Genomic DNA, 15583 nt, shown 5'->3' on the forward strand with positions numbered 1-15583 from the left:
CTCCGGCCTAGACTTGGTAGAACCCTAGCTCCTAACACCTTGGTATCAGGTAGCTCGATTCCGATCATGTCTGCATCACCACCCAACCCGCCGCTGCCCGTCACCACCGCGCCGCTGGCCCTCCCCACCGCGCCGCTGGACTCCACCGCCGGCGCCTCCACCGGCCAGACGCCGCCGCCCTCCACCGCGTCGCCCGTCGCCATCTACTCGCCGGCGGAGATGACCGGGGTCCTCAACGACCTCGTCACCGACGTCCAGGGCATACGCCTCTACCTGGCTGGGCCCTACAGGCAGCCGCCGCCCTTGCAGTCGGCCGCCGCGACCGGGCCAGCCATCCTGCCCTGGTACGCGGCCACCACGGCGCCAATTGGGCCTCTACACCACCACTGGCCCGGTCAGCCGCCGTCGCCCCCCACTGGCCGCAGTGGCCGGCTCCGGCGATCGCCGTGCCCCCGACGCCCCCTGGGTCCGGGCAGCCGCAGCCCCAGCTACCGACCCCACCGCAGCCTGCTGCCGCGCGTCAATGGCCACAGTGGCCGGCCCCGGCCCTCGCTGCGCCCCCCACGCCACCCGGGTCCATGCTGCCGCAGCCGCAGCTGCCGGCCCCGCAAACGCCCAGCACGGGGCCCAGGTCACCCTCGCAAGGAGGCGTACCGATCCAGCAAGTGCGCTTCCTGCCGTCGTTGTCCCCAATACCGGCCTGGCTGACCGGATCATCGCCGCCACCCGTCTACACGTCAGCTGGAGACCCGCCGGTACCCACTCTGCAGTTCGGCGATCCCTCCGGCTCGGCGGGGCACTCCACGGGCCGCGGCCATACTGACCGGGAGCCCCAATCCTCGCTGCTTCGCACCTCCGAGCCAGTCGGCCACGGCGCTCCGACTCAGACACCGCCGCGGTTTGCCAAACTGGATTTCGCCACCTATGACGGCACGGAAGACCCCCTCAACTGGCTCAACCAATGCGAGAAATTCTTTCGCGGGCAACGCACCCTCGCCTCGGAGCGTACCTGGCTCGCCTCTTACCACCTCTGCGGCGCGGCACAGACTTGGTACTACGCCCTCAAGCAGGACGAGGCAGCATGCCCCCTTGGGAGCGCTTCCGCGAGCTCTGCCTCCTTCGTTTTGGGCCACCGATCTGCAGGAGCCGCCTGGCAGAGCTAGGCCGCCTTCCCTTCACCTCCACGGTTCAGGACTTCGCCGACCATTTCTAGGCCCTGGCATGCCACGTGTCAGGCATGATGGCACAGCAGCGGGCTGACCTCTTCGTCGGTGGACTTCCGGATCACATCCGCGTGGACGTGAAGCTTCGGGGACCCCAGGATCTTCAGACGGCCATGTACTACGCCCGCGCGTTCGAGCGCCGCGCGGTGGCTATCCAGCAGGCATCCCCGTCCCTGGCCGCTGGGCCGCTACCTTGGCCGGATGTTTCCGCGCAGGGTCGCACTACTAGGGAAAACCCTAGCAGTAGCGCGGGTATTTTGCCTATCAGTAGCGCGGGACGACGCGCTACTGATAAGGCGCTATAGCTAACGTGTAGCAGTAGCGCCTGTCGTCCCATGCTACTGCTATACATGGCTAGCAGTAGCGCGCTTTAGTGTAGAGCGCTGCTGCTAATATCTACAGCGCTTTTTAGCAGGAAGCGCTACTGCTAACTTTGTTCCCCTCGCTACTGCTAGTTTTATTAGTTTCTGTTTTTTTTCTGCGTATTTGTTTTGTATTTGAATAGGCTTTATACAATAATCTTTAGCATATTACACACATATAAATGTAATCATAGCATATACATACAAATAGTCTCATCAAATCATGTCATCATCATAATCATCATCCAACACAAAGTGGTCTCTCGTCATCATCTCGAAAAATAGCGATACAAGTCTCGATTACTTGCAACTACATCGTCATCCATCTAAACAATGATATACGCGAGAAGAGCTATCACTTTGAGTGAGAGCGGAACTATGCAGTATACGAGTTCGTATCCCTCTCTCGCATTAGCGTGAACCTAAACTAACTACTGCCTGTCGCTCGAAAACCGGAAACCGGTACACCTGGGCCTAACACTCCGGCCACTCGTCGTATATATACTCCTAGCGTAGCACTTCTTCGCCATCGATGATCTATGCACCTGCATCGTCACATGAGTCGATGATATGCAATATATATAGTTGAGCAACAGAAAGAGACAGACTTGGCAAAAATAGAAGCAACATATCATAAGCATAAATAACAAAGTTGATCGTACCCAAAATGCCCTAACTAGAGTGATCGTCGCTAGTCGAGGAGGACGGTTTAATTACATCACAAATAAAGTTTCGTCGTGCATAACTCAAAGTTTCGTCATATAGAAAGTATGGACCAAACGGACACATTGTCATATATCGACAATCACTCCAACATGTAGTGCCATCCATCCAAGTCAGGGAGATAGTCCCCGAGCCTAGTGAAAGGCTTCAGGTCGAGACGCTGAGCGGCTACCCGTGTTCGGACGTCTTCCCGCGACATTTGTCCTTCTTCGTAGAACATCCCTGTTTTTCCGACGACCTCCTTCATGATGATTTGAGCAAGTTCGCGCTGGATGTGATAGAACTCAGCTCGAAGTCGATGATCCTCGATATCTCCTATGTTCTTTGCCCATTGCAGAATGGGCATCGCCGGATGTAGGTGACATGCGAAGGTTCTGGTGATCCAGTCTGTACTCCAGCATGTGGTGTAGGACATAGAATCCATCATTAAGAGAATCACTCGGTTGCTGGATGCAGCAGAAGTCGGTCTTATGGCCGAAGGCGGGCCTGCCGTCCCTTCTCTTCTTGTCCTTGACCTTTCCACCCCGTGCGTCGTAGTAAAACATAGCACTGTCGAGAACAGACTTGATGTGGGTGTAATCATTTTTGTTAATGTTCTTCGACGAGTCCAAGTAAAGAGCATGGGAGTATCGGGGGTAGAGGATGATCAGGACGGCGCGCCCGCCGCTGCGCAAAATAAGTACACCTCAAATTAATTAGCCTCCACCGTGCAAATGAATGATTGAAATCGAAGGAAGGATATCCGCGCGGATGACTTACAGGGGATGATAAGGCACGAGAATCGCCTCCTTGTCCTTATTGGCGAGCATGAAATTGACGATGTATTCCCTCGCGTATTCACGGTGCTTTGTGCAGACTCCCAAGAAGCCCTCGTGCATGAAGTACGGGTCAGCGACACAGATATGAGGTATCTGCTCAACCCCGATGATGTGGTTCATGTGCAAAGCATAAAGGCGGACAAACGTAAAATCCAGCTTCTTCACGTGAAACATGTCGAATATGTAATCGAATCGAAGGAAGAACTTCTCCGCGGGGAATGTGTCGACGTACGACAATTGCCGCGGAATGTTAACCACGTAGAGTGGGTATCCTGGATCTTTCGAGGCGATGAGGCCTTTCTCTATCCGCAGCACATCGTCATGAAGTCTCCTTAGATCGCCGAATCTGGCCCCTAGCGCTGCTGCAAGTAGGATTGGTTGACCGGGGATATGCCATTTATCCGCACCGGGGATATCTATATGGTCTTGAACCCGAGGCTGCTGAGGCGGCTGGATCATAGAATCAGCTTTTTTGCCTTTCCTCGGTCTCTTCCTAGACTTCTTTACTACCGGAAGGTCGTCCATAATACGTTCAGCCTCCGGAGACGGCAATTCAGGCACCGACTCATGACGCTCAAACCCTAAGTAGGCGCCAGTATTGACATACTATTGAGTGCCATCGTCATCCTCATCCTCATCTATGGCGACATCACCAGCGACTAATGGAGCCTTTTCCTCACCCCCTCCGCTATCACCCGGCACGACAGCCGACTCTAATTGGGTAGGTGAGGTGTTGATGTTCATACCTAATTGCGTGCTCGTGGGTGTGCTCCCGGCCGCCTCCAGATGAAGCAGACTCTTTGGCCACAACAGGACCCACCCATTGCAACAATCACCAAGCCGCCGCGGGGTCTCGTCGTCATCCCCCACTAGTACCAAAGGAGCCAAATTCTCGTGGCCCGGTTTGACACTGGCCACTGAAACCTTGAAGACGTCCGGGGGGATCGGCCAGCTGTGGAACAATGGTTCCTTCGGCTCCATTATCGTCGCCTTCCCCACGTCCACCTTCTGGTCGCCGATGGTGTACAATATGGTGCACGGGGTTTCGTCGGCCTGCAAAGAAAAGTCTGCGACGTGAGACATCCGAAAGGCAACGAAAACGTGAGATTATACATTTATTGAAGGCGGGCCGTGTGACAGATACCGTGAGGGCGTCGAGCTCAGCCAAAGACGAAGAACCGCCGAGCACGTCCGGTGCCGGAGCCGGTGCGGGAGCCGGTGCAGGAGCCGGTGCGGGAGCAGGTGCTGGTGCAACGCTAGTCGAGCTGCTCCCCAAGAAGTCAGCAAGGGGAAAGTCCGCTACATTTTTTCTGGATTTTGCCTGCTCCAATTGAAAACGGCCGGAACCAAGGAAGTAGACATATCTACAAGCACCTGTTTTGCGGCAGCTACCGCTGTTGCGACTGTCTCAGATGATTTCTTCTCAACCGCAATCTCAACCTTCTTGTCGATGTTTTCTTCAGTTAACCTCCGTCTTTCCTTTCTCTCCTCCGTGGTCTCACGGTAGTACTTCTTCCACGTGGCGCTGTCTCCGACACCGTGCACGCATCCATACGACGGTCGAGTCTCCACCGGGAGTCGTTTCAATATGTTCAACGCCCGGTTGAATGGAGTGTCCCACTTGGGCCTCGGCAATGCCTCAGACGGTGAGTCGTTTTCGGCCGCAATCCTGTGCTGCTCTCTCTGCAAAAAGCACAAGGATCGTTTACAAAATGACTAACGTGCAGTCAAATTGATCAGAAACTAAAATTACCAGCAGTCTCATGAACTCCGTGGTGACCGCGTTCGTCTCGAAAACCTTCTTCATTGGGTCCCAATGGTGCCGGGCCCTGAGGACGTCACGCTCCTGCGGGACGGTGAACTCTGCCAAGGGGTCTGGGATGCCCAGACTCGCGGCTTCCGCGTCCTCCTTGGCCCATATGGACCTCTTCCCGCCGTAACCACGGCTTCCGAGGTGGTGGCACCCAATGTTCCTCTGTTGAAGCCCCTTCATGTACTTCGACTTTTTTTTGCAGCTTCGGCCTCGCAAGCATCCTTGAATATTTCAAAGTGCTCTGCCGTGATTGTCGGATTATCCTTTACAATCTCGGAGTAGGGTTCCTTTTTGTTGACGATCCAATATTTCACCCTTGATTTCCAGGCAGCCAACGCGTCGCTAAACTTGGTCATGGTGTGTTTGTTTATCTTATTCATTGCTGGGTCCTTATCTGGATCTTTATTATCCTTTTCATTCCGGCCCGGGAACAAGAATATCTGGTGCAGCTTCTTTAGGAGGGAGGGCCTCATATTATCTATCTTCTGTAGTTTCTCATCGTTGATGGTGGCGGTTGTCCGTATGATGCAGCCTATTTGATTCCAGCACGCGCGCGCTTCCTGGGGCGCGTTTGGCTCAAAATTGCCGTCGTCCACCTCCGTGACCACCGGTCTAGTAGTCCTGAGCTTGTTAGGAAGCCGTTGCCTCTTTGCTTTCGGTTCTATACCGGCTCCGCTAGTCTCGGCGCCGGTCTCAGTCTAAGCGCCGGTCTCGATGCTGGTCTCAGTCTCAGCGCCGGTCTCGATGTCGGTCTCAATCTCCGATGTGACAGGTGGACCCAGCAACATCAACTCTTGATCGTCGGCTTCCCTCAAAAATTCTTCTACCGCCAGGTAGACGTTGTCGCAGTCACCAGAACCCTGTCCTTCATCGTTGCTAGCCATGTTTCCGACGATTAAATCTAGTCAATTAATTCTAGACCTAATAAAATGAATAATGACATAAAAAAGGCCTATGCTTTGCAAGAACGTTGACTCCTTCCCGGTGCGGCAAATCGCGGGCACTCAATATGTCCTAGTTTGTAGCACAAGTCATGCCGAAATTCACGGAAAATTTCGGCATGACCTTTGCTAAAAAGTAGACAAATCGAGCACCTGAAATTTGCCGGAACGAAAATGAATCAACATTCCGGCAAAACATAGGCCACCCGCGCTTCATTCCCTGGAAACAACAAAAGGCCACATGGGCACAATCGAACCACTTCAATGAAAAGATATAACATGACCACTTCAATGAAAAGATAAAATCAACAATAAAAGTCTAGGAAGGATCATCTTTAAAATAAAATTTGCCTAATTTTTTTTCCTAGAAAAATAGTGGTATTTTCAAAAATCAAAAACCTTTGCAAAATGACCTCACTAAACACTTCTCTGCCTAGGACAGAACCCAAATTCTGTTCTAGCTATTCCTCTCTCTCTCACACACACACACACACACATTATTTTCTCTAACGCTTCTCTGCCTAGGACAGAACCCAATTAAATTGCAAAGGAACTCCATTTCTCTAACCCTTCTCACCTAATGCTCTAAAATAAATTTTTCCTCTAACCTAGCGAACCTAGTTAACCTAGCTTGTTAACCTAACGAACCTAATTAACCTAGTTAGTTAACCTAGCTTGTTAACCTAACGAACCTAATTAACCTAGCTATTTAAACTAACCTAGCTAGTTAACCTAGTTTACCTAGATAATTAACCTAATTAAAGTAGTTAAACTAGCTAGTTCTCTGTCAAAGCCCTAACTAAATTTTTGCACTAACCTAGATAATTAACCTAATTAAACTAGTTAACCTAACTAGTTCTCTGTCAAAGCCCTTGTTGGAAATATGCCCTAGAGGCAATAATAAAATGGTTATTATTATATTTCCTTGTTCATGATAATTGTCTATTGTTCATGCTATAATTGTGTTATCCGGAAATCGTAATACATGTGTGAATACATAGACCACAACATGTCCCTAGTGAGCCTCTAGTTGACTAGCTCGTTGATCAACAGATAGTCATGGTTTCCTGACTATGGACATTGGATGTCATTGATAACGGGATCACATCATTAGGAGAATGATGTGATGGACAAGACCCAATCCTAAGCATAGCACAAGATCGTGTAGTTCGTTTGCTAGAGCTTTTCCAAATGTCAAGTATCATTTCCTTAGACCATGAGATTGTGCAACTCCCGGATACCATAGGAGTGCTTTGGGTGTGCCAAACGTCACAACGTAACTGGGTGGCTATAAAGGTGCACTACGGGTATCTCTGAAAGTGTCTGTTGGGTTGGCACGAATCGAGACTGGGATTTGTCACTCCGTATGACGGAGAGGTATCTCTGGGCCCACTCGGTAATGCATCATCATAATGAGCTCAATGTGTCCAAGTGTTTGGTCACGGGATCATGCATTACGGTATGAGTAAAGTGACTTGCCGGTAACGAGATTGAACAAGGTATTGGGATACCGACGATCGAATCTCGGGCAAGTAACGTACCGATTGACAAAGGGAATTGTATACGGGATTGATTGAATCCTCGACATCGTGGTTCATCCGATGAGATCATCGTGGAACATGTGGGAGCCAACATGGGTATCCAGATCCCGCTGTTGGTTATTGACCGAAGAGTCGTCTCGGTCATGTCTGCATGTCTCCCGAACCCGTAGGGTCTACACACTTAAGGTTCGGTGACGCTAGGGTTGTAGAGATATTAGTATGCGGTAACCCGAAAGTTGTTCGGAGTCCCGGATGAGATCCCGGACGTCACGAGGAGTTCCGGAATGGTCCGGAGGTGAAGAATTGTATATAGGAAGTCCTGTTTCGGCCACCGGGAAAGTTTCGGGGGTCATCGGTATTGTACCGGGACCACCGGAAGGGTCCCTGGGGTCCACCGGGTGGGGCCACCTATCCCGGAGGGCCCCATGGGCTGAAGTGGGGAAGGGAACCAGCCCCTGGTGGGCTGGTGCGCCCTCCTTGGGCCTCCCCTGCGCCTAGGGTTGGAAACCCTAGGGGTGGGGGGCGCCCCACTTGACTTGGGGGGCAAGTCCCCCCCCTTGGCCGCCGCCCCCCCTTGAGATGGGATCTCTGGGGGGCCGGCGCCCCCCCTGGACCCCTATATAAAGAGGGGGGAGGGAGGGCAGCCGCACCCAAGCCCCTGGCGCCTCCCTCTCCCTCCCGTGACACCTCTCCCTCTCGTTGAGCTTGGCGAAGCCCTGCCGAGATCCCCGCTGCTTCCACCACCACGCCGTCGTGCTGCTGGATCTCCATCAACCTCTCCCTCCCCTTGCTGGATCAAGAAGGAGGAGATGTCTTCCCCAACCGTACGTGTGTTGAACGCGGAGGTGCCGTCCGTTCGGCGCTCGGTCATCGGTGATTTGGATCACGACGAGTACGACTCCATCAACCCCGTTCACTTGAACGCTTCCGCTCGCGATCTACAAGGGTATGTAGATGCACTCTTTTCCCTCTCGTTGCTAGAAGACTCCATAGATTGCTTTTGGTGATGCGTAGAAAATTTTAATTTCTGCAACGATCCCCAACAGTGGCATCATGAGCTAGGTCTATGCGTAGTTTCTATGCACGAGTAGAACACAAACTTGTTGTGGGCGTAGATGTTGTCAATTTTCTTGCCACTACTAGTCTTATCTTGTTTCGGCGGCATCGTGGGATGAAGCGGCCCGGACCGACCTTACACGTACGCTTACGTGAGACAGGTTCCACCGACTGACATGCACTAGTTGCATAAGGTGGCTAGCAGGTGTTTGTCTCTCCCACTTTAGTCGGAACGGATTCGATGAAAAGGGTCCTTATGAAGGGTAAATAGAAATTGGCATATCACGTTGTGGTTTTACGTAGGTAAGAAATGTTCTTGCTAAGAAACCTATAGCAGCCACGTAAAAACTTGCAACAACAATTAGAGGACGTCTAACTTGTTTTTGCAGCATATGCCGTGTGATGTGATATGGCCAAAAGGATGTGATGAATGATATATGTGATGTATGAGATTGATCATGTTCTTGTAATAGGAATCACGGCTTGCATGTCGATGAGCATGACAACCGGCAGGAGCCATAGGAGTTGTCTTAATTTATTTATGACCTGCGTGTCAACATATAACGTCATGTAAATTACTTTACTTTATTGCTAAACTGTTAGACATAGTAGTAGAAGTAATAAATGACGAGACAACTTCATGAAGACACGATGATGGAGATCATGATGATGGAGATCATGGTGTCATGCCGATGACGACGATGATTATGGCGCCCCAAAGATGGAGATCAAAAGGAGCAAAATGATATTGGCCATATCATGTCACTATTTGATTGCATGTGATGTTTATCATGTTTTACATCTTATTTGCTTAGAACGACGGTAGCTTAAATAAGATGATCCCTCGCAATAATTTCAAGAAAGTGTTCCCCCTAACTGTGCACCGTTGCGAAGGTTCGTTGTTTCGAAGCACCACGTGATGATCGGGTGTGATAGATTTTAACATTCGAATACAACGGGTGTAAGCCAGATTTACACACGCAATACACTTAGGTTGACTTGACGAGCCTAGCATGTACAGACATGGCCTCGGAACACGGAAGACCGAAAGGTCGAGCATGAGTCGTATAGAAGATACGATCAACATGAAGATGTTCACCGATGTTGACTAGTTTGTCTCACGTGATGATCGGACACGGCCTAGTTGACTCGGATCATATTTCACTTAGATGACTAGAGGGATGTCTATCTGAGTGGGAGTTCATTGAATAATTTGATTAGATGAACTTAATTATCATGAACTTAGTCTAAAATCTTTACAATATGTCTTGTAGATCAAATGGCCCACGCTAATGTTGCCCTCAACTTCAACGCGTTCCTAGAGAAAACCAAGCTGAAAGATGATGGCAGCAACTATACGGACTGGGTCCGGAACCTGAGGATCATCCTCATAGCTGCCAAGAAAGATTATGTCCTAGAAGCACCGCTAGGTGACGCACCCATCCCAGAGAACCAAGACGTTATGAACGCTTGGCAGCAGCGTGCTGATGATTACTCCCTCGTTCAGTGCGGCATGCTTTACAGCTTAGAACCGGGGCTCCAAAAGCGTTTTGAGCAACACGGAGCATATGAGATGTTCGAAGAGCTGAAAATGGTTTTCCAAGCTCATGCCCGGGTCGAGAGATATGAAGTCTCCGACAAGTTCTTCAGTTGTAAGATGGAGGAAAATAATTCTGTCAGTGAGCACATACTCAAAATGTCTGGGTTACACAACCGCTTGTCTCAGCTGGGAGTTAATCTCCCGGATGACGCGGTCATTGACAGAATCCTTCAGTCGCTTCCACCGAGCTACAAGAGCTTTGTGATGAACTTCAATATGCAGGGGATGGAAAAGACCATTCCTGAGGTATATTCAATGCTGAAATCAGCGGAGGTGGAGATCAAAAAGGAACATCAAGTGTTGATGGTAAATAAAACCACTAAGTTCAAGAAAGGCAAGGGTAAGAAGAACTTCAAGAAGGACAGCAAGGGAGTTGTCGCGCCCGGTAAGCCAGTTGCCGGGAAGAAGCCAAAGAATGGACCCGAGCCTGAGACTGAGTGCTTTTATTGCAAGGGAAGTGGTCACTGGAAACGGAACTGCCCCAAGTACTTAGCGGACAAGAAGGCCGGCAACACCAAAGGTATATGTGATATACATGTTATTGATGTGTACCTTACCAGCACTCGTAGTAGCTCCTGGGTATTTGATACCGGTGCGGTTGCTCATATTTGTAACTCAAAGCAGGAGCTGCGGAATAAACGGAGACTGGCAAAGGATGAGGTGACGATGCGCGTCGGGAATGGTTCCAAGGTCGATGTGATCGCCGTCGGCACGCTACCTCTACATTTACCTACGGGGTTAGTTTTAAACCTCAATAATTGTTATTTAGTGCCAGCTTTGAGCATGAACATTGTATCAGGATCTCGTTTAATTCGAGATGGCTACTCATTTAAATCCGAGAATAATGGTTGTTCTATTTATATGAGAGATATATTTTATGGTCATGCCCCACTGGTTAATGGTTTATTCTTAATGAATCTCGAACGTAGTGTTACACATATTCATAGTGTGAGTACCAAAAGATGTAAGGTTGATAATGATAGTCCCACATACTTGTGGCACTGCCGTCTTGGTCACATTGGTGTCAAGCACATGAAGAAGCTCCATGCTGATGGAATTTTAGAGTCGCTTGATTACGAATCATTTGACACGTGCGAACCATGCCTCATGGGTAAGATGACCAAGACTCCGTTCTCCGGAACAATGGAGCGAACAACCAACTTATAGGAAATCATACATACTGATGTGTGCGGTCCAATGAGTGTTGAGGCTCGCGGTGGCTATCGTTATGTTCTCACTCTCACTGATGACTTGAGTAGATATGGGTATGTCTACCTAATGAAACACAAGTCTGAGACCTTTGAAAAGTTCAAGGAATTTCAGAGTGAGGTTGAGAATCAACATGACAGGAAAATAAAATTCTTACGATCAGATCGTGGAGGGGAATATTTGAGTCACGAATATGGCACACACATAAGGAAATGTGGAATAGTTTCACAACTCACGCCGCCTGGAACACCTCAGCGAAATGGTGTGTCCGAACGTCGTAATCGCACTCTATTGGATGTGGTGCGATCTATGATGCCTCTTACCGATCTACCGCTCTCATTTTGGGGCTATGCTTTAGAGACTGCCGCATTCACTTTAAATAGGGCTCCGTCGAAATCCGTTGAGACGACACCGTATGAATTATGGTTTGGGAAGAAACCTAAGCTGTCGTTTCTAAAAGTTTGGGGATGCGATGCTTATGTCAAGAAACTTCAACCTGAAAAGCTCGAACCCAAGTCGGAAAAAGGCGTCTTCATAGGATACCCTAAGGAAACCATTGGGTATACCTTCTACCTCAGATCCGAAGGCAAGATCTTTGTTGCCAAGAACGGGTCCTTTCTGGAGAAAGAGTTTCTCTCGAAAGAAGTGAGTGGGAGGAAAGTGGAACTTGATGAGGTGATAGTCACCCCTTCCGAACCGGAAAGTAGCGCAGCGCGGGAAGATGTTCCTGTGGTGCCTGCACCGACTGGGGAGGAAGTTAATGATGATGATCATGAAGCTTCAGATCAAGTTACTGCTGAACTTCGTAGGTCCACAAGGACACGTTCCGCACCAGAGTGGTACGGCAACCCTGTCATGGAAATCATGTTGTTAGACAACGGTGAACCTTCGAACTATGAAGAAGCGATGGCGGGCCCGGATTCCAACAAATGGCTTGAAGCCATGCAATCCGAGATAGGATCCATGTACGAAAACAAAGTGTGGACTTTGACAGACTTGCCCGATGATCGGCAAGCGATAGAAAACAAATGGATCTTTAAGAAGAAGACGGACGCGGATGGTAATGTTACCATCTATAAAGCTCGACTTGTCGCTAAGGGTTATCGACAAGTTCAAGGGGTTGACTACGATGAGACTTTCTCACCCATAGCGAAGCTGAAGTCCGTCCGAATCATGTTAGCAATTGCCGCATACTATGATTATGAGATATGGCAGATGGACGTCAAAACGGCATTCCTTAACGGCTTTCTTAAGGAAGAATTGTATATGATGCAGCCGGAAGGTTTTGTCGATCCTAAGAATGCTAACAAGGTATGCAAGCTCTAGCGCTCCATCTATGGGCTGGTGCAAGCATCTCGGAGTTGGAACATTCGATTTGATGAGATGATCAAAGCGTTTGGGTTTACACAGACTTATTGAGAAGCCTGTGTTTACAAGAAAGTGAGTGGGAGCTCTGTAGCATTTCTCATATTATATGTGCATGACATATTGTTGATGGGAAATGATATAGAATTCTTGGGAAGCATAAAGGCCTACTTGAACAAGTGTTTTTCAACGAAGGACCTTGGAGAAGCTGCTTATATATTAGGCATCAAGATCTATAGAGATAGATCAAGACGGATCATTGGTCTTTCACAAAGTACGTACCTTGACAAGATATTGAAGAAGTTCAATATGGATCAGTCCAAGAAGGGGTTCTTGCCTGTATTGCAAGGTGTGCAATTGAGCACGGCTCAATGCCCGACCACGGCAGAAGATAGATAAAAGATGAGTGTCGTCCCCTATGCCTCGGCCATAGGGTCTATTATGTATGCCATGCTGTGTACCAGACCTGATGTAAACCTTGCCGTAAGTTTGGTAGGAAGGTACCAAAGTAATCCCGGCATGGAACACTGGACAGCGGTCAAGAATATCCTGAAGTACCTGAAGAGGACTAAGGATATGTTTCTCGTTTATGGAGGTGACGAAGAGCTCATCGTAAAGGGTTACGTCGATGCTAGCTTCGACACAGATCTGGATGACTCTAAGTCACAAACCGGATACATGTATATTTGGAATGGTGGGGCAGTAAGCTGGTGCAGTTGCAAGCAAAGCGTTGTGGCGGGATCTACATGTGAAGCGGAATACATGGCGGCCTTAGAGGCAGCACAAGAAGCAATCTGGGTGAAGGAGTTCATTACCGACCTAGGAGTTATTCCCAATGCGTCGGGCCCGATGACTCTCTTCTGTGACAACACTGGAGCTATTGCCCTTGCCAAGGAGCCCAGGTTTCACAGGAAGACCAGGCATATCAAGCGTCGCTTCAACTCCATTCGTGAAAGGGTTCAAAGTGGAGACATAGATATTTGTAAAGTACATACGGACCTGAATGTAGCAGATCCGTTGACTAAACCTCTCCCTAGAGCAAAACATGATCAACACCAGAACTCTATGGGTGTTCGATTCATCACAATGTAACTAGATTATTGACTCTAGTGCAAGTGGGAGACTGTTGGAAATATGCCCTAGAGGCAATAATAAAATGGTTATTATTATATTTCCTTGGTCATGATAATTGTCTATTGTTCATGCTATAATTGTGTTATCCGGAAATCGTACTACATGTGTGAATACATAGACCACAACATGTCCCTAGTGAGCCTCTAGTTGACTAGCTCGTTGATCAATAGATAGTCATGGTTTCCTAACTATGGACATTGGATGTCATTGATAACGGGATCACATCATTAGGAGAATGATGTGATGGACAAGACCCAATCCTAAGCATAGCACAAGATCGTGTAGTTCGTTTGCTAGAGCTTTTCCAAATGTCAAGTATCATTTCCTTAGACCATGAGATTGTGCAACTCCCGGATACCATAGGAGTGCTTTGGGTGTGCCAAACGTCACAACGTAACTGGGTAGCTATAAAGGTGCACTACGGGTATCTCCGAAAGTGTCTGTTGGGTTGGCACGAATCGAGACTGGGATTTATCACTCCATATGATGGAGAGGTATCTCTGGGCCCACTCGGTAATGCATCATCATAATGAGCTCAATGTGTCCAAGTGTTTGGTCACGGGATCATGCATTACGGTACGAGTAAAGTGACTTGCCGGTAACGAGATTGAACAAGGTATTGGGATACCGACGATCGAATCTCGGGCAAGTAACGTACCGATTGACAAAGGGAATTGTATACGGGATTGATTGAATCCTCGACATCGTGGTTCATCCGATGAGATCATCGTGGAACATGTGGGAGCCAACATGGGTATCCAGATCCCGCTGTTGGTTATTGACCAGAGAGTCGTCTCGGTCATGTCTGCATGTCTCCCGAACCCGTAGGGTCTACACACTTAAGGTTCGGTGACGCTAGGGTTGTAGAGATATTAGTATGCGGTAACCCGAAAGTTGTTCGGAGTCCCGGATGAGATCCCGGACGTCACGAGGAGTTCCGGAATGGTCCGGAGGTGAAGAATTGTATATAGGAAGTCCTGTTTCGACCATCGGGAAAGTTTCAGGGGTCACCGGTATTGTACCGGGACCACCGGAAGGGTCCCGGGGGTCCACCGGGTGGGGCCACCTATCCCGGAGGGCCCCATGGGCTGAAGTGGGGAAGGGAACCAGCCCCTGGTGGGCTGGTGCGCCCCCCTTGGGCCTCCCCTGCGCCTAGGGTTGGAAACCCTAGGGGTGGGGGGGCGCCCCACTTGACTTGGGGGGCAAGTCCCCCCCCCTTGGCCGCCGCCCCCCCTTGAGATGGGATCTCTGGGGGGCGGAGCCCCCCTGGACCCCTATATAAAGAGAGGGGAGGGAGGGCAGCCGCACCCAAGCCCCTGGCGCCTCCCTCTCCCTCCCGTGACACCTCTCCCTCTCGCTGAGCTTGGCGAAGCCCTGCCGAGATCCCCGCTGCTTCCACCACCACGCCGTCGTGCTGCTGGATCTCCATCAACCTCTCCCTCCCCTTGCTGGATCAAGAAGGAGGAGACGTCTTCCCCAACCGTACGTGTGTTGAACGCGGAGGTGCCGTCCGTTCGGCGCTCGGTCATCGGTGATTTGGATCACGACGAGTATGACTCCATCAACCCTGTTCACTTGAACGCTTCCGCTCGCGATCTACAAGGGTATGTAGATGCACTCTTTTCCCTCTCGTTGCTAGAAGACTCCATAGATTGCTTTTGGTGATGCGTAGAAAATTTTAATTTCTGCAACGATCCCCAACAGCCCTAACTAAATTTTTGCACTAACCTAGATAATTAACCTAATTAAACTAGTTAACCTAGCTAGCTTGTTCTCTGTCCAATGTTTGTGCTATGCA

The 15583-nt window shown here is 49.7% G+C and overlaps 1 pseudogene; it reads left to right on the plus strand.

Annotated features, from left to right (window-relative positions):
- LOC123120932 (uncharacterized) overlaps positions 1-15583 on the plus strand; it is a 70200-nt pseudogene that overhangs the window by 16618 nt on the left and 37999 nt on the right.

This window comes from Triticum aestivum, chromosome 5D (genome assembly GCF_018294505.1).
Source record: "Triticum aestivum cultivar Chinese Spring chromosome 5D, IWGSC CS RefSeq v2.1, whole genome shotgun sequence".
Classification (NCBI taxonomy): Eukaryota; Viridiplantae; Streptophyta; class Magnoliopsida; order Poales; family Poaceae; genus Triticum; species Triticum aestivum.